General features: G+C 43.1%; 1 protein-coding gene across 1 annotated transcript in view; it reads right to left on the bottom strand.

Annotated features, from left to right (window-relative positions):
- Positions 1-23,747, bottom strand: part of MLLT10 (MLLT10 histone lysine methyltransferase DOT1L cofactor) — a 206,813-nt gene that overhangs the window by 39,059 nt on the left and 144,007 nt on the right. The window lies entirely within an intron of this gene.

Raw genomic sequence — 23,747 nt, 5'->3', positions numbered from 1 at the left:
GCTACAGCCAGGTAGTTCAAAAACATTCCTATCATTGCCAGAAAGACAAGAAACAGCTTCAATTTTTCAGCCATTCAACAGTAGGCTTTTTAGAACTGTTAAGAACCTTGCAAAATTAGCAGTAGGTTGCTGAAACTCCTAGTTTAGTTTGATTTTAAGATGGAGAATAAATTTTGCAAGATAAAATGTACTATCAGATAGTTTAATGCTCATGGAGTGAAAAACTTTATAGTTATTTTTTCAGAAAGACCAGCAATAGTTTAATTTGCCAATTCATCCAATATAGGCTTTGTAATAAAATATACTACAGTTTGACACTTTGCTGTTTTTGCAAAATCAATTTGGTTTTAGGAGGGAGATGGCCTCTCTCAGTACTTTGCTACACCCTTAAAAGAACCAGATTCTAATACCGTTAGTCACATTCAGTAGCACTTTACTCCAGGAGTAGTCCCATTGACTTCACTGGGACTAGTTTGAAAAATGTCTAACACATTAAATCACCCTATTGTTTTTTAGGGGTGACTCAGCAGAGTGTAATACTTGAGGCTCTGGGCAAAGTCAGCATAAAACATGTGGCTTAGAAGAGTATGCTAAGGTATATGAAAAACAGACATAAGACACATTTTCCAGAATTCATGGATAGCTAAACATCCATGGATTATGTGACAGAAATATTAAATGTTTGATGGGATAACGTGATTTTAGTCAACTAGGCAATAACGTGCCATCGCTGGTAAACTGAAAGGGTCCGGCTGGAGATTCTTGCCTGTATGCTCGGGGTTCTACTGATCGCCATATTTGGGGTCGGGAAGGAATTTTCCTCCAGGGTAGATTGGCAGAGGCCCTGGAGGTTTTTCGCCTTCCTCCGCAGCATAGGGCAGCGGTCGCAAGCTGGAGGATTCTCTGCGACTTGAAGTCTTTAAATCACGATCTGGAGACTTCAACAGCTGAGTTAAGGGAAAGTGGGTGGATCAGCTTTTGTGGCCTGCATCATGCGGGAGGTCAGACTAGATGACCACAATGGTCCCTTCTGACCTTAAAATCTATGAGTCTATGAGTATAATTTCTAGAAAACATGAGTAGCTTTCTGATAAAGGCAGTTCTCTTGTAAGTGGGTTATAAGAGCTTTTATGTTGATTCTCACATGTACATAACTTCTCTATACTAACATAAAATGCATGGAAGCAGAAGATGTGAAAATTTGCCCACAAGAAGTTAATACTTGTTACTCTTTAAAATAGAACATGAGGAGACAAATGTTTGACACCTTGTTTAACATCACTTACACAGTCACTAAGCATGGTTTCAGATTTTGAAATAAGTCCAAAAATAATGTGTTCAAAATTTAGAACAAGACTAAAAATGATCTTATTCGTGGATCATCTAGATCATTGGAGTACATGTCTTAATAGAGACAACTGTAAAAAACTTCTCAGGAATGCATACAGAATGCAAGATTTATTGCTGTGCACATTGCATGGATCTACTGACAAGTCTGTAGCAGAGCAAGAGTAAGGTATACAGCAGATTTGTGCATGACAATAAATTTTGTACTCCCTTTGCTGACATACAGAAGTAGACTTCGAATCTGGGACAGCTAATGGTAACATACACAAAGTAAAAAGAGCTTTAAAAGTGGTTGAGTTCAAATTAGAACTGACTAGCCTAAATTTAGAAAGTGCAGCAGTGAATAAAGGCTGTTCAAGTGGTGTATAGGCCAAGTTTAGACAACATACACCCTTTTTATGTTGCTGTTGTGCACCACAGCAAACTTGAGCTTGCAATTCAGGATCTCAAAAAAAATTAATCCTATCTTTAGAAGCGTGAATGTATTTTGAAAGACATTTTAATGTTTTCCATTTCAGTCCCAAAAGAGGAAAAACATCAAACTCTTGCTGATGACTGAGGCAATAGTAAGCTATTTGGGAGGTATCTACAATACACCTCTACCCCAATATAACGCGACCCGATATAACACGAATTCGGATATAACGTGGTAAAGCAGCGCTCTGGGGGGGCAGGGCTGTGCGCTCCGGCGGATCAAAGCAAGTTCGATATAACACGGTTTCACCTATAACGCGGTAAGATTTTTTGGCTCCCGAGGACAGCGTTATATCGGAGTAGAGGTGTATATGCTGGATTGCTAGTCGGTATGGAACACTTTGAAGAAACTTTTTCAGGTAGTCCCTCCCCCAAGCCCGGGGGGAGGGATAGCTCAGTGGTTTGAGCATTGGCCTGCTAAACCCAGGGTTGTGAGTTCAATCCTTGAGGGGGCCACTTAGGGATCTGGGGAAGTTGGGAGTATTCTTGAGGAGATCAAGACAGGCAAGTCTGTGGACAGAAATCGTAGACGGATGGATGTAATGATACTGTACCTGATGTCTCTCTTTCTATCTTGAGAAATATCTCGTTTGAGGTTTTGCAAGAGGTCTCTGGTGGAACTCACAGCAATGAAAGACAACCCTGCCTCTTAAGGATGACAAATTTGAATGGGGGAAATAATTTTGGTTTTCTGAGAACAAACAGCAACTACCACATACATGGTTTCAATGCTTTGATTTCACAGAGACCTATTGTTTAAAAAACATGTGATCTACTACAATGTACATGGAGTGAAGAGGAAAATGAGTGTGCCTTTTAACAATGGTTTCCTCTAAAATTACAATTAAGGACCATCAAATACACAAAAAGTGATCAGTTTCATATATGATTAACAAAACTTTTCACCACAGGTCACCACAAGCTTGTCAGGATATGTTCTTTTGTCCTTTAGCACTACAGGAACAGAAGATGGGTTTTCCTATAATGAACTTAAAGAACAGAAGCTATCTGTGGACAGTCAGAGTAGGCACTCAACAGCAACAGTATGCAACTCTAGTGGAAGATTGTACTTGTGTTATTTTGATTTCAAACTAGAGGAATACTACATATGATATTTAAATATGAGAATTTTAACTGACTTCAAAGTATTATAGGCTCAGTTCTGACTCAGTCTCAGATAGGTGCTGGCAGTGACATTTATTTTCTATTGCAGCATGGACAAAAGGTGTCCATGATCATGGAGTCAAGAGAATCAAAATGAAACCCTGGTAACAACAGTTGAAACATAAGACAGAATGCAGAAATTTGCCTGTAAGACAACCACACCAGCAACAGTATTTCATTTTAAATTTACTCGAGAAAATAAGACTACAACCTGAAAATTGGGACCACCTTATTTTCTTGTCTGAAAACCAATTTGAAGTTTTAGTTTAGCTATCTATGAACAAGTAATCATTTTTTTTTTGCCTCAGCCTGTGAGCAAGAGAGAGTCAGAATTTCAATTCCAGATGCATTTTTGGGAAAAGTTACAGTTTTTCATTTAACCTATTTCTGTATTATCTGAATTTTGTCTGCCTAGATGTGATATATAACCAAATTATAATATATTCAAAAATATATGCATTTAATTAAAACACTAACACTAGTAATACTGCAAGATGAGCAAGAAATAGATTACTTACTTGTGACCTTATAACAAGCCATAACTACTCTTGTTTTCAACAGTTTGGGGCCCTTTCCACAGGCAAACCACCCTCATTCTCCATCTGAGACCAACTAACAACAACATTCTCCTTCAGTTCCTTGATGAGCTGGAAGCAAAGAGCTCTCTGCATTTTAAACGTAACAGATATGCCCAAAGAATATGCATATGATAAAAAACAAGAAAAATTTAGACACAGAAAATGTCCTCTCTCCATAAGCCTGAGGGGAGGTGGGTTAGAAATTAGAAATCTAGTCAAATAGTATCTTCAGAAAATTAGAATTATAGGTAAGTAATTAGCTATCTCTTCTCTAAAAAGACTATGTTTGTTAGATTCATACTAAAAAACTTGAAATGAGTTTCCACAAAACCAAGATTCTCCAATCTTATAGCAACAAAAATTGTACAAGACAGTTTCATATAAGCCAAAAAGAGACGATGGAGACTCACAAATCTCCATGCACAACAGGAGATATGAGAGTTGGGAGAACATTGAAGAGGTGTCAATAGTTAAAGGCAGGTCCATATGGTCTCAAGATGCGCAAAAACCTTATTTTCTTCAAGACAGATGTATAGCTGGACATTCCTTAATATATTAATATAAATTCAAATGCTGTGCCAGATGCTTGCTAAGCTGTCCAGAGAACGAGTATACCAAACATTATTGACAGCCCATGGAAAAGGGCTTAATAAAGAATCTACAAGAACATCTTCCACAAGAAAAACTGGTATGAGAGAGGAAGATACTCCAGTTGGATGATAATCTCCATAAAATTATAGATCAAATGCCACACAATTTGACAAATAAAAATAACATTTGGGGGGAAGGATAGCTCAGTGGTTTGAGCATTGGCCTGCTAAACCCAGGGTTGAGAGTTCAATTCTTGAGGGGGCCACTTAGGGATCTGGGGCAAAAATCAGTACTTGGTCCTGCTAGTGAAGGCAGGGGGGTGGACTCAATGACCTTTCAAGGTCCCTTCCAGTTCTAGGAGATAGGATATCTCCATTAATTTAAAACATTACAACAATTCTCACTTATCCTGAGGGAACTGGGTTAAGATGGGAAGATCTATAGTTTCTCCCAATTATCCAGAAAAACCCTTTGGTAGGTGAGCATCAACAGAATTTGATTCTATTCACAATGATTCTTAAACAAATGGCTGTCAGTGTATACATACAGTGACTAGTAAGTACAACTAGTCTTTCTCCTGGTACTACTTGCGGTTTTTGCTTTTCTATAAGGCCCATTGTATAAGAACTGCAGAATTAATATCTCAAGTCTTTGTTGATCCTGACTGGCCAGAAGGTCCCAAGGAGTTGTTCAGGATGGATATATTGCCCATGAAGTGAGAAAACTAGAACTGACCTACAGTGTTAGAGAGAGGATCTGTTACAGTGTATTCAACCACTTCTATCTGCTACAACCAAGAACAGTATTTTGGACTTAATCCTACATCCACTGAAGTTCATGATAAAGCTCCCATTGTCTTCCATGGTACAGGATCAGATCCTTAGTGAGTCATTGCAGGCAGACATATACTAATGTAGTAACTGAAAACAACCCTTCCAAACAATGAGCTGTTTAATAAATTTCGGCCAATAAATAGGAGCCTAAAAATTAGGCTTCTAAATCCAAATTAAGACATCTAAGGGTGGATTTTCAGTAGCACTTAAGTAGCACAACTTCCACTGGCTCAAACTCTGCAGCTTTGATGTCTGCACAGCTCTTTATGAACCATTTCCAGAAGGAATTGGGGCCCATTTAGTACATTCCATGACAGCATCACAAACAGAAAGGGTAGCAGCTACCACATAGGAAGTCTGTAAAGCTAACAATATGGTCTTCCACCAACACTTTTATAAAGAACTACAAGTTTGACCTTCATTATTCTCAGGGCCGGCTCTAGGTTTTTTGCCGCCCCAAGCAAAAAAAATTTTGGCTGCCCCCCATCCCAGCCCTGGGCTCCTCGCCGCACTCCCCTGCTGCCCCAGCCCTGGGCTCTCACCCCCTGACCCGCACCCCCCTGCCTCCCCAGCCCTGGGCTCGCACCCCCCTGACCCGCACCCCCCTGCCTCTCTAGCGCTGGGCTCTCACCCCCCCACACCCGCACCCCCCTGCCGCCCCAGCCCTGGGCTCTCCCACACACACACACACACACCCTGCCGCCCCAGCTCTGGGTTCCCCCTACCCCCCCCCACACACACCTCCTGCCACCCCAGCCCTGGGCTCACCCCCCCCACACACACCTGCACCCTCCTTCCGCCGCAGCCCTGGGTCACTGGTAACTCGCTCCCACGGCAGGTCATTCAGCAGGAATTTTAGATGTGCACAGAACACAGACAGGATTGGTTCCCATATGGTTATAGAACTGCAGTAAAGTGGAACAATTTTCAGCTTGTGTGATTGGAGGATATCTGGACACATATTATAAGACTGTCCTACATAAATGAGGAAAAGTTGAGGTGCCTTTATTATTCTTTTGTTCCACTCTTTCTTTCTTTCTATGGGGAATTTGCCAATGCAATATCACTGTCTTCCTTTTAAACAAACAAACAAACAAAAGGCAATGGCTGTTGAAAATAGCAATTCCAGTCCTAATAACCACTGGGAAGCATTTCTTGCTCAATTTTATCCTACTTTTTCTACAGCAAGTTACAGTGGATCAGTATATTTGATTTGGGAGAAATGAAGTAACAGCTGCCCAAACTGAGCTTGAGCACTCCTGAATTTTGAGGTGTTCAAATCTGGAAGGCAGATGCTGGGGGGCTGTGGCTCCGCAGGGGAGCACAGCAGCATGTATGCAGCAGCGTGTCTGGCGCTGCACGAAGCCAGACACGCTGGTCTGAGTGGCACGGTAAGGGGGCTGGGGGGTTGGAGAAGGGGTAGGGGGTTCCGGGGGGGCAGTCAAGGGACAGGGAGCAGGGGGGTTGGATGGGGTGGAGGTTCGGGGGGGCAGTCAGGGGCAGGGAGAAGGGGGGGTTAAATGGGTCAGGGGTTTGGGGGGGGGCAGTTAGGGGACAGGCAGCAGTTGGATAGGCATGGGAGTCCCAGGGGTTTGTCAAGGGACAGGTAGGGGGTGGGGTCCTAGAGGGGAAGTTGGGGGAGGGTCTCAAGAAGGGGGAAGTTGGGGACAAAGACCAGTGGGGCTTAGATAGGGGGTGGGGTCCTGGGGGCAGTTGGGGCAGGGGTCCCGGGAGGGGGTGATTAGGGGACAGGGAGCAGGGGGGTTGGATGGGTTGGGGTTTCTGTGGGGGGCAGTTGGAGGGAGTGGATGGGGGCAGGGTGGGGCTACCCTCCCTCCCCGTGGAGTGTCCTATTTTTTGAATGTTAAAATATGGAATCCCTACTCACAGTGCAGCTCTCCACTCACAGCGCAGCTCTCCATTCACAGCAGGCTACAGCATGAGGTCTCAGCTTCCTCACTCCCTCCCCCTCTTTCCTGTTGGTAGTGGCCAAGGGAATGCTGGGAAATGTAGTTCTTTCCCTGCTCCAGGGCTGGCTCTATAAGCAGGGAGCTAACCAAGGAACTACAGCTCCCAGGGCCCCCTCTTGGTTCTCAGCTCCCATGCTGGATCCCTGCCGCTCCTGCAAATGCGCTGCCCCAAGCACGTGCTTGCCTTGCTGGTGCCTAGAGCCGCCCCTGGTTATTCTGCAGAAACACCATCAGTTAAGAAATTGTACAAAGCAGAGATCCCTAAAAATATCATAAATATACTATTTAAGGAGGACAGAACTTCTGTCTTTCTTACCTCTCCCTCCCTACCTAAGTTCCCTCCTAGCTGCGCAACTGGGCGGCTGCCCAGCAGTCTATCAAGTGCCAGGTGTACTTCAGGTGTCCCTCCCCCCCACTGCCTTGCTGCTCCTGCCCTCTGCCTTAGAGCTGTTCCCAGGAGCCTCTTGCTTGCTGTGCAGAGTGGGGGGGAGGGGCCCAGAGGTGCTGGTGTCTCGGTGTTCCCCTCCCCCCACCCCTGTACCCCATCTCCACAGAGCGGGGGGGCGGGGGACACGACAGGGCTCAGGAGGGAGGGAGCTTGCTGGCAGCTGCTGCTGTGTCTGAATGTGCTGATCTACTTAAAAGGGCAGCATACTTAAAGTGGGGGCAGCATACTTAAAGAGGCAACACACATCTCTGTCACACACACACACCACACATGGGGTGCGTCTCTGTCACACTGACCTCCCAACATATACTTGTATTGTTACTTCTTGATACTTCTTTCAAAAGTGTGTTATTTTAGTTTTTTGACTGGCCTATGCATTTCATAATTTTTATTTCTCTTACGCTTAAATTTAATTATTTGAGAAGTGAGTTCTAAAATGCCTAACCTGTCCTGGCTGGAGTAATTATCCCTATGGCAACTTTTTAAAAATATATATATCATATCTAGGTTTTTGGTTTCTACTGGTGGTGCATATCCGCACATTACCTCGATATGGTGCACATAACAAAATTCATTCTGCACATGTATGAAAAAAATTAGAGGGAACACTGCTCCCTACTCATTTTTGTGTACTGCTTGCTGTGTCAAAAATGTCTCTTACTGGAACAGCCTGAATGATCCTGAATGAAATGTGCACTATCTGTTGATCTTCTTTCCAAGAATGACCCTGCCCCAGATTGCCTCCCTCACCCAAAATAAATCTCTCAGGTATTTCTGTGATGACCAAGGTCCATACACATAGTTACAATAGTTTTGTGAAATAAGGTGTATCTGTTAAGAAGTGATCACTCCTAGAAAAAAAGAACAGGAGTACTTGTGGCACCTTAGAGACTAACAAATTTATTTGAGCATAAGGTGCCACAAGTACTCCTGTTCTTTTTGCGGATACAGACTAACACGGCTGCTACTCTGAAACCACTCCTAGAAAGTACATCATCAGTTAAGAAATTTTTGATTTTTCCATCTCGGCCTAGCAAGGAGATTGTGACTTTCTTTTCGTCTGATCCTTTGCGATTAGGTTAATGCAACATGCTCTACACTGGTCTAAACCTTAAGACAACCTGATATATAAAGTTGGTACAGAATGTAGCACCTCCCTCATTAAAGAAACATACTTCAGTGGGAGCATGATGCCTATATTCTAGGCAGAATTTAAGGTGTTGCTTTTGACTTATAAATTCTTAAATGGCTTCAGACCTATCAAACTGACACCCCGTCTACTTCAGTACCATACTGCCACAGTGGTGATCAATGGAAGCACTGGATCCCCCTTAGGATAAGAGAGGGAGTCATTGGCAGGATGAACCCTACAGGCCCTAAGGGGCCCTTAACTTTGGAAGCTATTTTCTCCCTCTTGTCTTGGTGTCAAATGATCTGAACTTGGTGATTTTCAGGGCACGTTGCAAGGCCCAGCTGTATAGCCAGGATTTGGGAGAAGAAGGAAAATGACAGGGGTGACATGTAGAAGAGCATTGTTGGGAATTTTACTGAGGCTGGTTATTTTTGGTTTGGGGTAGGGAGTAACTGTTGTGCTTACTGTTTACTGACTGTATATCTAAATTTTGAGATGAGTGGCTAGAGCCTAAGACAGGTGCTTTTAAATGACAGGCAGTGCAGTTTGCAAGCCCTATAGTTCAGGTTGCCTGACACTTCCTACATTAAGACCCTATTTTTACTTGCTTATAATTTTGCCAAACTTATACCATTCAGGTGGACATTTCTGATGCTGATGTCTGCCTCTGACTGATTTTTATTTATTTATTTATTTATTTAATATTCAACTAAAACAGTTCAGCCATTTCTGAGAATGAGGTTAGGGGAAAATATGTTTTGCCTGTGTTAAAAAAATTCTTACAATCATTTTGTTGAGATGTTCTAGCGCCTTCATACTTTCGAGCAGTGATTTGAAATTTGGCGGGGGGGACACACGCTGGTGTCAGGGATGTACCTTTTGCCCTCTGGTGAAATCCCACCCAAATTTGGCAAAGTTATAAGGCTCTCAAGAATCTCAGTTCACACTTGTTCAGTAGTGATGATTCAGTGTGGACTCCTGTCAGGGCAGGGCAGCAGGAGCTGATGACTTTCCTCTGTAATTGCTCCTCCCAGCCACCCGGGGACACAGTGGTGCCAGAACTGAGAACAAGGAAACTATTCTGTGCTCTCAATACTCCCCCTGCTGGCACCCAGACAGGTTAGGTCGGAGGTGGAGGAACAAGCTTTACTTGAATGCAGAGGGGAGAGGAACTGGGGTTGGGGTGCAGAAGAGAGGAAGAGATGAAGGGCAGGAGGGAGATAAGACCCTTGCAGGGGGGAGGCCAGACAGGAATATGAGCTGGGATGGGAGAGGATACAAGCGGGACAGGACTGACAGTAGTCACAGAGTAGTGGAAAGTAGGGGATGAACAGAAACCGAGGAAGAAAAAGTTGGGGGAGGGGGTGGACAGGAGCTAGACAGTGGGTGATAGGAACAGAAGTGGGCAGGGAAAGGCTGTAACCACTATAGCACACTCCCCTACAGAACATGGAAACAAACCTAGGAGTTTTCAGTCTCAACATTCCTTTGCTGTCTAGCAAACAGCTGTAAAACACACTGGCAAAGTGTCTCTCTCCATCCCCCCTCTAGTGGCAGGTCCACATAGAAGTTAGCCTTCAAAGTCAAGTCCAAGGTAGGTAAGGTAAAATACAGACCCGTCAAAGTGTGCATCTCAGGAAATTCATACACTAATCTCAATGTCTCTTTGAATTTAGACTATCCTACTTAATTACTATGTTGGCAGCAAAAGTACTCACCTGTTCTGGAGGGGGGGGGGGGGGGAGGTTGTTTCCTCCTTGGTTTTAGTGGTTTTTTCTCTCATTTTTTAAAATTACTTTTAAGACTAAGCAAAAGTAAAAAGAGAGAGAGAGAGAGAAACTAATGAAGTCTATGTAAACAAATGGGTCCCAATATAACACAAACCAAAGAATTAAACCTAGAAACAGGCAGGAGACAATAACTCACAAATATGGGTCTGTAACCTCATCCTAGCTAAATCCTGGCATCAGTGCTCCCATCTTCACCCTCCTCAACCCTCTTAGCTGCCTTTGCAATGTTCTTAAAATCTTGTCCTCCCTCCCTCCCTTAGCTTTCTTGACTCAATCTTCTCCTAGTCTTTCCTCCTCCTTTAAATTTTCCTTTCCACAAGGTTCTGTTTTGGCTCCCTTCTTTTCTTGCTCCATATCTTACCTTTGGTGACCATACCCACTTGCATGGCTTCAACTTGTGACTCTCAAATCTACCTCCAAATTTGTCTTCCTATGTCCAGGCTAAAAGATGACATTACTTACCTGTAAACGGAGGTTCTTTGAGATATGTGGTCCCTACTGTATTCCACTGAGGGTTTACACATGCACACCATGCGTCTGAGCCGGAGATTTTTCAAGGAGTAGCGTCCATTGGTCCACGCATGCGTCCTTAGCTCGCCTCATGGTTTTGTCTGAGGTGATAAAGGGTGGGGTGGACCAACTGCATCTCCAATTTCTTCTCCACCGCAAATCCAAAAGATCCATAATAGAGGGAAAGAAGGGCAGGAAATGGAATACAGATAGGGACCACACATCTTGAAGAACCTCCAGTGACAGGTAAATCTCCTCCTCCTCCTCTTCTTCGAGTGATAGTCCCCAATTGTATTCCACTGAGGGTGATTAACAAGCAGTACCTAAGTCGAAGGAGGGTGTGAGGATGGAACAGTTGAGCGGAGGACAGCTGCACCGAAAGAGGCATCCATCGCAGAGTCCTGCACCAAGGCGTAATGCATGGCAAAGATATGTACCGAACTCCACATGGCCACTCTACATATGTCCCAAAACAGCACATCATGGATGGTGGCCCTGGTTGAATCCTGGGCTCTCGTGGAATGGGTCCTCACCCCAGCGGGTGGAGGCAGTCCCGAAACTGACAGCATAGTGTAATGCCACCCAAAATCCACTTGGAGATTCTCTGTGTGGAGACTGCCTACCCCTTAACTCCCTTGGCTACTGCGATAAATGATCTAGGAGATTTCCTGATTGGTCTTGTCCTCTGCAGGTAGAAGGCCAAGGCCCGTTGGATGTCAAACGAGTGAAATTGTCATTCCTCTTCTGAGGCTTTGGAAAGAAAGCAGGTAAATGGACGGGTTGGTTGAGATGAAACTGGGATATGGCCTTTGGCAGAAACTTGGGATGTAGGCGCAGGGAAATTTTATCCTTATGGAAAGTGATAAAAGGATGGTCTGCCATCATGGCCCCAAGTTCACCTACCCTTGTTGCTGAAGTGGTAGTGACAAGGAAGGCAACTTTCATGGAAAGGAGGGACATAGAACAGGAAGCTAGTGGCTCAAGTGGCTGTTTCATTAGTGCTGATAGAACTAGGTTAAGGTCCCACTGGTGGGTGACAGGTTGTACAGGTGAGAACCTTCCAAAACCTAGCAGTCAACAGGTTTGTAAATATGGAGTGTCCTTCCATAGGGGGGTAGAAGGTGCTAATCGCCACTACATGGACCTTGAGAGAGTTGAGGGCGAGACCCAATGCCTTCAAGGACAGGAGGTAGTCCAAAAGAAGGGGAATCTCCACCTCTTCTGGGGAGGGCCCTTTCTGTTGGGCCCAGAAGACGAAGCAGTTCCACTTGGCTCAGTAGGAAAGCCAGCTCCTTCCTGCTGCTTGAGAGGAGGTCTTGCACTTCTGATGAACATGCCCATTCTAGAGAAGATCCCCATCCAAATACCATGCTCTGAGGCGAAGCATCTGTGGATCGGGACGTCTGGTCCTGCCGCTGTACAGTAACTCCTTGCTTAACCTTGTAATTATGTTCCTGAAAAATGCTACTTTAAGCGAAACGAAGTTAAGCGAATCGAATTTCTCCGTAAGAATTATTGTAAATGGGGGGGTTAGGTTCCAGGGAATTTTTTTTCACCAGAAAAAAGACATTATAAACATATACAGTATAAGTTTTCAATAACTTTAAACAATGTAATACTGTACTCACCAATGATGATTGTGAAGCCTGGTTGAGGCAGGAACGTAGCGGGGTTGGGGCGCGGGGGCTTGCCCGCATCCGCCCGCTCGGCGCTCCTGCCGGGGAGCAGGGTCGGGGGCTTGCCCGCTTCCCGGCTGGAATGCCAGGCGGGCAGAGCGGGGCGAGCCAAACAACTTTAGAACAGAACATTGCGCGATTTCAAATGAGTATGTTCTCTAATAAATCAACAAGTTAATAACAAAACAATGTTAATCGGGACGACTTTAAGCGAGGAATTACTGTACTGCAGTAGTAGCTTGGGGAAAGCAAGGATGGGAAATGGAGGTGACCTGACATGTGGAGAAGGTTGGGAAACCGAAACTGTCTGGGCTACAGTGGGGTGATAAGGATGACCATTGCGGGCATGGGGTGGGGTGAAGAGTGCCACAGATGTGGCATGTCTGGTGCCTGAGATGTCTCCCTGGAAGTACAGAGCCCCAGTGCAAACACTTCCTGGGGTTCTAGCACTTTTCCTGATCTGCACAAAGTCAAGGGCACTTTCACATTCTCCGGAACCGGAACAATGATCTTCCCTGGAGTGGATGGCACTCTAGCTCTGAGGGATGCCAATGCTGATTGTGCGTGCAGGTCCACACTCGGTACCGGTGGAGCCGCTGATTTATGTGGCTTCTTTTCATGTTTGTGCGTGTTAGGTCACACTCTGTCCCCATGACTGGAAGGAGTCTCTCCATTCTTAGGCTTAGAGGAAGACTTACTGTCATGCTTATGTGCATGCTTTCTTACCTCCCGACTATGCCCCGAAATGGGGTCCATAGTGGTGGTCCACTGGTGCAGGCCTGGGATTCATAGTTGGAGGCGCACTCCTGGCAGCCTCAGGCCAATGTACAGGGTCTGAATGAGGGCTCATGGCAACTTCTATGAGGTGTTTCCAGAGGCAGAGAGCCTGACCTTCTCACGTGTGGCTTGGGAAGGACTGGCAGATACTATACCTGAATGCATTGTGGGCTTCTCCCAAGCAGTAGAGGCAGTGTTGACGTGCATCGCTGACTGAAGGAATGCAGGCAGGAGGTGCAGATTTTAAAGCCTGGGGTTTTTGGCATAGTCCAGTACCCTTATGTCAGTACAGAAGGCGGGGGTGTTCACGGGGAACAAAAACTCCCTAAAAAGGAACCCTGATCCTACTCCTAAACTACCAAACAACTAAAAACTATTGTAAAAACAACAACAATGATTTATGTACAATTGTATATTTTTAAAGTGCATCACACGCAAGAGGACACTAATAGTTCCGACCCAGACCATATGACGGTGAGAAGGAACCGGAGACCCAGTCGGTCCGCCCCGTCCTTTATCACCTTGGACGAAACCAGACGGTAAGCCAAGGGTGCGCATGGGCGGACCGATGGACACTGTTACTTGAAAAAGCTCCAGCTCTGGATGCATAGTGTGCATGCATAAACCCTCGGTAGAATACAATAGGGACCCATCACTCGAAGAAGAATCTCAGCTTTTCTTGTTGACATCTCCTTGCTGATGTCCAGCCATCAATTTGAACTCAATGTGGCCAAAACTGAACTCTTGATGTTCTCTCCTCCCCACTAACCCTTCTCATTTTTCCTCTCACACAACCTCAGTTATTCAGGCCCATAATCTAGATAAGCTCTTTGAGTCCCAAATATCCAGGTTACATCTAAATATTGCCCTTTACATAACATCTCCAAGATCCAACCTTTCCTCCCTGTTCACATTACCAAAAACCTCTTTTCTAGGCCATCATCAATTTAATGTTTCAACTCTTTAAAAGACTCTGAAGCATACACACATCCAGACTCCAAAAAGTGAGGATCTGTGAGGTAACTCACAATTGGAAAATCTTAGCAAGATCCTAAAAGGGAATGACACCAAATCAGGTTAAATTTTGAAGGAACATACCAATCCACAGGCTGTCTGAAACTAAAGCATTAATATTTAAGTAACATTAAGCTGCCCCACAATAAGTTTCAAATGTATTAACATTGTCAAAGTGTCATGATTGCTTGCTTAACAAGGAAGCAAACAATATAAGCAATCATTGTCTTCCGTGCCCTTTCCGTATCTGTTCTAGAGTTAGGAATATGTAGTCAGAGCTACAATCAAGAGTGCAAAATGGAATCAAATAATAACAAATGGTGTTCATCAGCTTACACTCTGCATTCCATGTTATGATGCTCTATCCCTTCAATGTACGAGTGAAAAGGCTCTGCTTATAAATTGCAGAAACTCACCAAGTCCAAAAATTCAGCATACTTTGTCAGCTACACTTGGGTTTTATTTTTGTTCAGAAAAATGTTAAAACTTTCTTTCCTTCATCTCAAAGCTGGATTAGGGTTAATTATTCTATACCTGGGAGAGTGATAGGGAAACCTTATATCAAAAGGAAAAAAGCTTCACCTATTTTACTAAGCAACACAACCTGAAAATTCATAAACACTTCTCACTGTGTAGAGCAGTGGTCTCCAAAGTGGGGTGTGCAAAAGGATGGGGGTGCGCAGCAGCAGGAGTGCTTTTTTTTTTTTTTTTGCGCTACGGCAGTTTGGGTGGGAGTCAAAAATGGTAGAGCCGGCGCAGCAGGGGGTGCGTGCTCAAAAATTTTTTACCAATAGGGGTGCGTGATCAAAAAAGTTTGGAGACCACTGGTGTAGAGACTATGAAATATATACTTAAATGTTATACTGAAATTGACATTTTAAAGCTCATTATTGGAGATGGCTATCCTAAAAATTGTCATTTGTGGGAATACAAAGACACTGTGAAACCAGTATATATCCTGCTTTAGTATTGGTTTAAAATCTGAAAAACTATGTGTAAACAAACATTTAATTCCTTCCTATTTATTGATCTTCAGGATGACACAGTTTGCTACACTTGCAGCTGCAGTTTCAGCTCTTCTTGTATAAATGCATATGATAAGAAAATTCATTCTATTTGGCTGACACCACTGGAGAAGCCTTTCCAAATTTTATTAACAGAGACCTATAGTTGCAAGATGGTCACCTGAAACTACTTAATGAGCCAAGAAGCTGGCCGACAAACCTGATCACCTTCAAAACTAATCTCCCAAGGAGGCTGGTCTTAAAAATCAATAAATAAACACTCCTAAGTCTTTCTAGTAACTTGTAAAGACAGTCTATATCCTACAAACAAACAGAGCAGCTTTGTCCTGCTGGAGATTGAAATAAACTCACAAAAAAATATGAGAAACTAATTCTTATTTAATAAAAGGTATTGCATAAGATAGTCCATTTTTCACTATGAATGAATGGTAGACCTAGAAGTAGAGGACGAACATAATGAACACTGCAGGGAGACAGCAATTAGTACCTTAATATATGAAAGGCAAGTAGATAGGACTGTTACAAATGAATGCAACAGGTGCAGCACTGGACCCTAATAAGGAATAACCAATAATGGATACAGCAAGGGGGATAGCTCCACGTTAGAATAGTATCAGAGGGGTAGCTGTGTTAGTCTGAATCTGCAAAAAGCAACAGAGGGTCCTGTGGCACCTTTAAGACTAACAGAAGTATTGGGAGCATAAGCTTTCGTGGGTAAGAACCTCACTTCTTCAGATGCAAGTAATGGAAATCTCCAGAGGCAGGTATAAATCAGTATGGAGATAACGAGGTTAGTTCAATCAGGGAGGGTGAGGTGCTCTGCTAGCAGTTGAGGTGTGAACACCAAGGGAGGAGAAACTGCTTCTGTAGTTGGCTAGCCATTCACAGTCTTTGTTTAATCCTGATCTGATGGTGTCAAATTTGCAAATGAACTGGAGCTCAGCAGTTTCTCTTTGGAGTCTGGTCCTGAAGTTTTTTTTGCTGTAAGATGGCTACCTTTACATCTGCTATTGTGTGGCCAGGGAGGTTGAAGTGTTCTCCTACAGGTTTTTGTATATTGCCATTCCTGATATCTGACTTGTGTCCATTGATCCTCTTGCGTAGTGACTGTCCAGTTTGGCCAATGTACATAGCAGAGGGGCATTGCTGGCATATGATGGCATATATAACATTGGTGGACATGCAGGTGAATGAGCCGGTGATGTTGTAGCTGATCTGGTTAGGTCCTGTGATGGTGTTGCTGGTGTAGATATGTGGGCAGAGTTGGCATCGAGGTTTGTTGCATGGGTTGGTTCCTGAGTTAGAGTTGTTATGGTGCGGTGCGTGGTTGCTGGTGAGAATATGCTTAAGGTTGGCGGGTTGTCTGTGGGCGAGGACTGGCCTGCCTCCCAAGGTCTGTGAAAGTGAGGGATCATTGTCCAGGATGGGTTGTAGATCACTGATGATGCGTTGGAGAGGTTTAAGCTGAGGACTGTAGGTGATGGCCAGTGGAGTTCTTTTTGGGGCCTGTCTTGTAGCAGGAGGCTTCTGGGTACACGTCTGGCTCTGTTGATTTGTTTCTTTATTTCCTTGTGTGGGTATCGTAGTTTTGAGAATGCTTGGTGAAGATCTTGTAGGTGTTGGTCTCTGTCTGAGGGGTTGGAGCAGATGCGATTGTACCTCAGTGCTTGGCTGTAGACGATGGATCGTGTGGTGTGTCTGGGGTGGAAGCTGGAGGCATGAAGGTAGGCGTAGCGGTCGGTGGGTTTTCGGTATAGGGTGGTGTTAATGTGGCCATCGCTTATTTGTACGGTGGTGTCTAGGAAGTGGACCTCCCGAGTAGATTGGTCCAGGCTGAGGTTGATGGTGGGGTGGAAGCTGTTGAAATCATGGTGGAATTCTTCCAGGGTCTCCTTTCCATGGGTCCAGATGATGAAGATGTCATCAATGTAGCGTAGGTAGAGAAGGGGCGTGAGTGGACGAGAGCTGAGGAAGCGTTGTTCCAGGTCAGCCATAAAAATGTTGGCATATTGTGGGGCCATGCGGGTGCCCATAGCGGTGCCACTGGTCTGGAGGTATATATTGTCACCAAATTTGAAATAATTGTGCGTGAGGATAAAGTCACAGAGCTCAGCAATAAGTTGTGCTGTGTCATCATCAGGGATACTGTTCCTGACAGCTTGTATTCCATCTGTGTGTGGGATGTTTGTGTAGAGAGCCTCTACATCCACGGTGGCTAGGATGGTGTTTTCTGGGAGGTCACCAATGCATTGTAGTTTTCTCAGGAAATCTGTGGTGTCACGGAGATAGCTGGGAGAATAGCTCCCACACACAGATCAATATTCGATCAATAGAATATGCAGAACTTCAATCAGGATTTTCCACAAAAGACTACCTTTTGTGATAAATGAACCTCTGGAGAAGATTCTACTATAACTTACCATCATGTATGTATTCATCAACTATGAGAAGGCTTTTGAGTTAGGACAAAAAGGTCTTCATGTTAAGATCATGTTTAACAGACACACAAAAGAATACATCTAGAGACCGGAGTTTCACTGAACAATAAGAATATATTTGAATACATCTATCTTGTGCTGCTCCTCTGATCACTTACAGTAGCCTAAATTGTAAAACGGGTTTTTTTTTTACGTTTCTTTTGTCAGCCTTTGCTAACCGCTAAATGTTCTAGCATAGCAAATATCTTCTACCAGAATGCCAATTACTTTTTATTTGCAAGACTGGGTTTAAAATACAATTGGGTGAAATATTTTTTAATGATAGTTTGTTTTTCCATCAACATATACCTGATTGTGATTTCACAAACCTGTAGCAAATGTTATTAAAGTTGTTCCTTTGACAAAAGTTAATTCAAAACTTCAACTGGGATTAGCTTGACTAACATAGTCAAATCTGTCCCATGACATCAGTTCTGGTTCCCTGATTGGCTGAGACTACTAACTCATGTAATCAAGAGAGTTAAGAGAAGCTTGTTGCATCTTTATCAACTATAGAGAGATGAGGTAAGGAGGAATTTGTGATGGTAGGGGGAAAGGAAAAGCCAATTACTGGTAATGCAGCAGAGGAGGTACTTACATTAATTTTCTGTCACCAGAGACAGGGTGGCCACCTGAAGAATACTGATCTCTGGCTACACTTTGGCAGAATGTACCTGTTTCTTCTGCTGATCAGCTAGAGATCCTAATAATCCAGAATGTGCTAATAGTATTTCAATGCTGAGTCATGCAGAGTGATAGTAGTCACTGAGAGACAGGAGACCATCTTCACATAGGCCACTACCTGTTATACTCAGCATAATGATCTGGCTGCTACAAAACACATTTTTTTCAGGGCATCGTGTCCCCTATCTTAGACTATAATGCCTCATCCCCTCAGCTTAGATTTCTGTTTTGGCTAGATCATGGACTGAGTGATCTTGGAGGCTCAGGATCTGGTAAAGATCTCTGCACTACTTCTGGAGGTAAATTCCCTAGCTGTCTTAGTCTCCATCTGATGTTTTTCTGTACATTTGTTATAAATGTGGCTGTTTATATGTTGCTTTATCCTTCCTGGGTTCACTCCACAATATACAACTGCCAAAGATGGCTGCCACAGTTCATTTTTCTAAATGGGTGCTGTTGGGATGCTGAATTATTGGGAAAAAATCAGGCTTACACTACTTCTGAATTAGATATTTTTAAGCTATTGATGGCATGAAAGCCCATTTACAAGACAAGATACAAATCTCTCGTAACTGGCATTACCAATAACAAGATCATCAAAGTATTGTAGAAAAACATGAAAAAACTTGACGCATTTTGCGCATTACCAAAGTTTGGATATCTGAACAAAATTATATCCATATGTAAAACTGACTGAACCTACAGTAAATGTCGAACTTGCAGAAGAAAGTAGCGAACAATGAACCAACAAAGATGTTCATGAAATTATCACTGGTGAAGTCATACAAAAAATCCAACACATCAAAATGTTGCATGACACAGAATATAAATGAAGCTTGAGATATACCAGGATTATGGACAATGAAATGGAGAACTTTAAATAACCTTTTCTTCATTACACTTCAGAGATCTTATAACAGTGTACACAAGTATATTTCTATAAGTCACCTTGTAATTATCTTACAAAGCAATGTAGATAAAACATAATTAATGGTGACAGGATGGTACAAATTGTACTACCCCGTCACTGGCCTGTTGCAACCCTGACAGATTTGACATGTGAGACTACATGATAGGATTGCTGTATACCAATCCTCAGGAAGGAAGCACCTGTTCAAAATCATTTCACTGACACCCATTCTCCATTTTTCTTGCTTGGTCAATAGCATACACTTTTTTGGGCTGTGCTGGCTGCTTGCAGACTAACCAGCAGGCAGGAAGTTGCAGCCACTTTGTACCAGTGACAGACTTTCACCATCAAGGACCCTGTACTTTAATCTTTTACGAACGCAAGTCCTAAAGTGTGTCTCAAGGTGGCTAATTTGTTCCTTTTTAAAACGTATAGACTGCATATTTAGTGGATTACTTGGCTCAACTACCACCAGCACAAATCATAACAAAACACCCAGCACAATCCCCCCAAGACACGTTTCAACACAACCACTCACATAAAATCACAACCAGCATACACAATAATCCCAAACATGCATAGCCCCACACCACAGCACACACCCTTTATTCGCCACCCACACAAATCAACACAAATCTTCCAGGATTGTCACTATCTGTGTCACTCTGATCCTAGAATGTCTATTGAGTCAGTGTGAAGTGATATAAACAGTTACAAGCATGGCTGACAGTTCTCTTTGTGCAGAATATCACCAAGTTCAATCACCAGTGGGCACTGTGAGAACCAGAAGGAACGGCGGAGTTCAAAGCTTCTGTGGTGGTTGGAATATGACAGTTGATCAGTGAAGGTGGGAATAATAATTACATAGAGTTACAAAGAGGTGGCTGTGCCTCCATCCAGGGGGCAGCTCTGAGCATAAACTTTGGGGAACTGCTGTACAACACAGCGCATGGAAACAAGAGCTCACATTTCTGGCTTTTTTACAGATGACTTAAATTACATCTGTGCGACAGCATGGGCTTTCAGCTACAAGTTTTTAATAACATTTTAAAAGGAAACAAGCTACATAAAGGTGGATCATGGCACCAGCTCTGCTACTCATTTCCAAATAATGGGCTGGTCTACACTGTGCCACAGTGTGGATTACACGGGTGTGAATTGCAGTGCACAATGAAGTGGTGCAATCTGTCTGGTGTGGAGGCTGCCGGCACAAACTAAAAGGTAACTAGTACACGTTAATGTAGTCCTCTTTCAGGCTAGGTCTACACTACAGCGGGGGGACTTACCTGGCTGTGAGGACGGCGGCAAGTCGACCGCTGCCGCGCCGCCGTCGACTCCGCTGCCGCCTCTTGCCGCGGTGGATTTCCGGAGTCGACGGCAGAGTGATCAGGGATCGATTTTATCGCGTCTTCACTAGACGCGATAAGTCGATCCCCGATAGACTGATTGCTACCCGCCGATCCGGCGGGTAGTGAAGACGTGCCCTCAGATATACCCTAAATCTCACATCAACCCTCAGAAAGCATTGATTGCCCTATCTCTTCCAGAAATTCATGAGGCTTTTGTTAAAGTGACTCTTCTCCATCATCTTCCTTGTCACTCCCTTAGATGGTTCCTTATGACAAACTTGCTCCTAATCTTACAGTGATCAGACTTCCAAATATCTTTCTGCTCTGAGGTCCTTCTTCCATCTACAAAGCTGTGTTAACTTTCTTATTTTATCGTTCACATAATACTAAAATAATTCTTAATAATTTTCACTTATTTTGTTAACTGGAAGAAATGGGTAAGGGGAGGGAGGAATGGCGAGAGCAAGTGAGAGAGAAGTAGTTTACTTTTGAAGTAATCTATCTACACCAAAAGAAGTCTTCAATATTTATGTTAATAAATATTTTTACAGAATCCTTTACAACATATTTTAAAGTGTTGTTTATATAATTACCTCAATTCTGCCAAAACAAATTTGGTGGGTTTTTAAAGTCATCTCCATTCTGGGTATTAACTGCCCCTTTTCTTTCCTGATTACAAGAAGCCTGCTCCACCCACTGAGATAGGAGACCCCCTGCTGGATCAGCAGAAATGGCGGATTCAATTTCTTCTTGTTTATGCAGATTTGGAAGGATTAAAAAAAAATTTCAGTAAATATTGGTAAATGTCAATTTCACACTACGCAAACAAATAAAAAAAAAATATTTCCACTTCTAATAATCAAATTTTACAGATAGGGAAAGAAAAATGCTTCTTGAGAACTTAGAGTTTGATTTACAGCTATTTTCTTGGTATACTTTGAAATGTGATGCTGACAATTTGTGTTTTAATGGTTATAAAGCTTTAACTTTTTGAATCTCAAAGTGTGCTGTCATTAAATAATTATGGCCTTCCCATGATTTTTCACAACTATGAAAATTTAAATAGATAAAAATAGAAAAAATGCTTACGAAAAGCTATATAATCAAAATTATATAAAAAAATAAAAATAAAATTCTGCCAAGCCTACTTATGCAAAACAAAAGACCACCACCACACACACAATTCGTCCTAAACACAAAAGAGATCGAAGGCTAGTGAAAGGGGTGGTGGGGGAAATGAAATGAATGTCCTCCCATTCCCACCCCCATAAAGACAAGAAGCCCTAGCATAGTCCCTGTACAAGTGCCCAGGGGGTCACGTTTAACCCTATAGCATTCCCCACAGGCCCTCCCATTTCAGGGCACCAGGAAGAGCTGTCCCCAGACCTCCTCCTCACTTCACAGGGGAGAGAAAGAACTGACTTCCACCCACCCAAGAGGGTAATGAGTTAAAGAAGAGAGGATCAGCCTTTTTTCTGGAGTCCTGCAGAGAGAAAGGACTGTATCTAGGTTTCCAGTGTCACTGCATCAGCAGGCCGCTAGCCTCTTCCTAGCTCTGGGAGGCAAAGAAGTACCTTTCCCAGCCATCTAGTGTCCTCTAGCAGCAAGCAAGCAAGCTGCAGCACATTGATACTTACTACAGTCATGAAAGGGTAGAGAGATGGTTCAGTGGCAGGTGTGTCACGTAAGCTGTTTGTGAAAAAATAACCCCTCACCATCATTACATTTTCTATCCTCTTCTCCTTTGAAGCCTCATTTACTTTACTTTCACTCCCTGCTGAATCCTTCCTTTCCTCAGTCCAACCCTCACTGTATCTGCCATGGATCTTTTTGGAACCCTCCTCACTCCTTTTCCTGACATTAGGTTTAGTCAGGGGACATCATCTCTCCTGTTGACTTCAACTACTTATTTTAGAGTAACACCAGTCAATGTGAAAATCCAGTAAGTTTCAAAAACTGAAGCTGACTATGTACTAATGCCTCCCTCTGAGTACCCCCTCCTTTTTTTTTTTTTTTAATCTTCTCTGTTGCTGTGGGAATTACCTATACACAAAACAAGCCAAGCCCTAAACTTACTACTTCTCCCACAGCAGAACCACCTACGGTGTTATTTGGTGCATACTAGAGTATGACTTTTGTGGCCATCATCCAAAGGGTACTTTAGGTCAGGCGGTGGTTTGCAGATAACAGCCACTTTACTGATCTTTCTTTTTGATATTCTTACCTGAGAACAAATTATGTAAATGTAAGGATTTAAGATTATTTTATATTTTTTATTGACAAAGGGTAGCAAAAGCTTTATTTGGAACTGCTATTCATTTTTTATCAGGAGGAGCTACCATGCAGGAAAGCCTATTGCTAAACTAACATTTTCCACTTATTCACTTACGTTTCTTTTGTAACTAGTCTAACACTAGAATCCAGGGAACCCTCTTCTAAGCCTAAAAGTTTCTGGAGCTGTCCTACTTCAAGACCAGAGCATCCTCATCATTTTGGACAAAGGGGCCTCAGATTTTCTCCAAATTACTCGATTTCATTAGGAATTCTCTCAGAATTCTTGTACTTTCACATTTCTCTACCTCATTCTCCTCAAAAATATATATAACAAGCTGTCATGTTTTGAATATCTAATAATTTTCTCTAGGTTATCATTATGTCCTTCCCACACGTTACTGCCTCCACCAGGTTTGATTTATTCACTTACTGCTGTCAATCTAAAAATTAAACTAAATGATAAAATTAAAGATGTGGCAAGAAGAACACTTTAAATGATAGACCAAAGGCTGTGTCTAAACTAAGGGTCAAATTCTGGTCCAATTTAAGTTGACTAAAGTTCTGCTTTAACCTCAATTGGAGCAGGATTTGAAACTAATGAAGAAACTATTAAACCAGTGATATAGGCTGCATAATGCAGTCTGGTTAGTTGCTTGTTCTTGCATTGGTTTACCTTGCCCATAGCACAAGTTTTGGCAATAACTGTTTTGAGATGTCCCACATA

The sequence above is a fragment of the Emys orbicularis genome, chromosome 2 (genome assembly GCF_028017835.1).
Source record: "Emys orbicularis isolate rEmyOrb1 chromosome 2, rEmyOrb1.hap1, whole genome shotgun sequence".
In the NCBI taxonomy this organism is placed as follows: domain Eukaryota; kingdom Metazoa; phylum Chordata; order Testudines; family Emydidae; genus Emys; species Emys orbicularis.
This window is presented reverse-complemented; position numbering and strand designations above follow the sequence as displayed.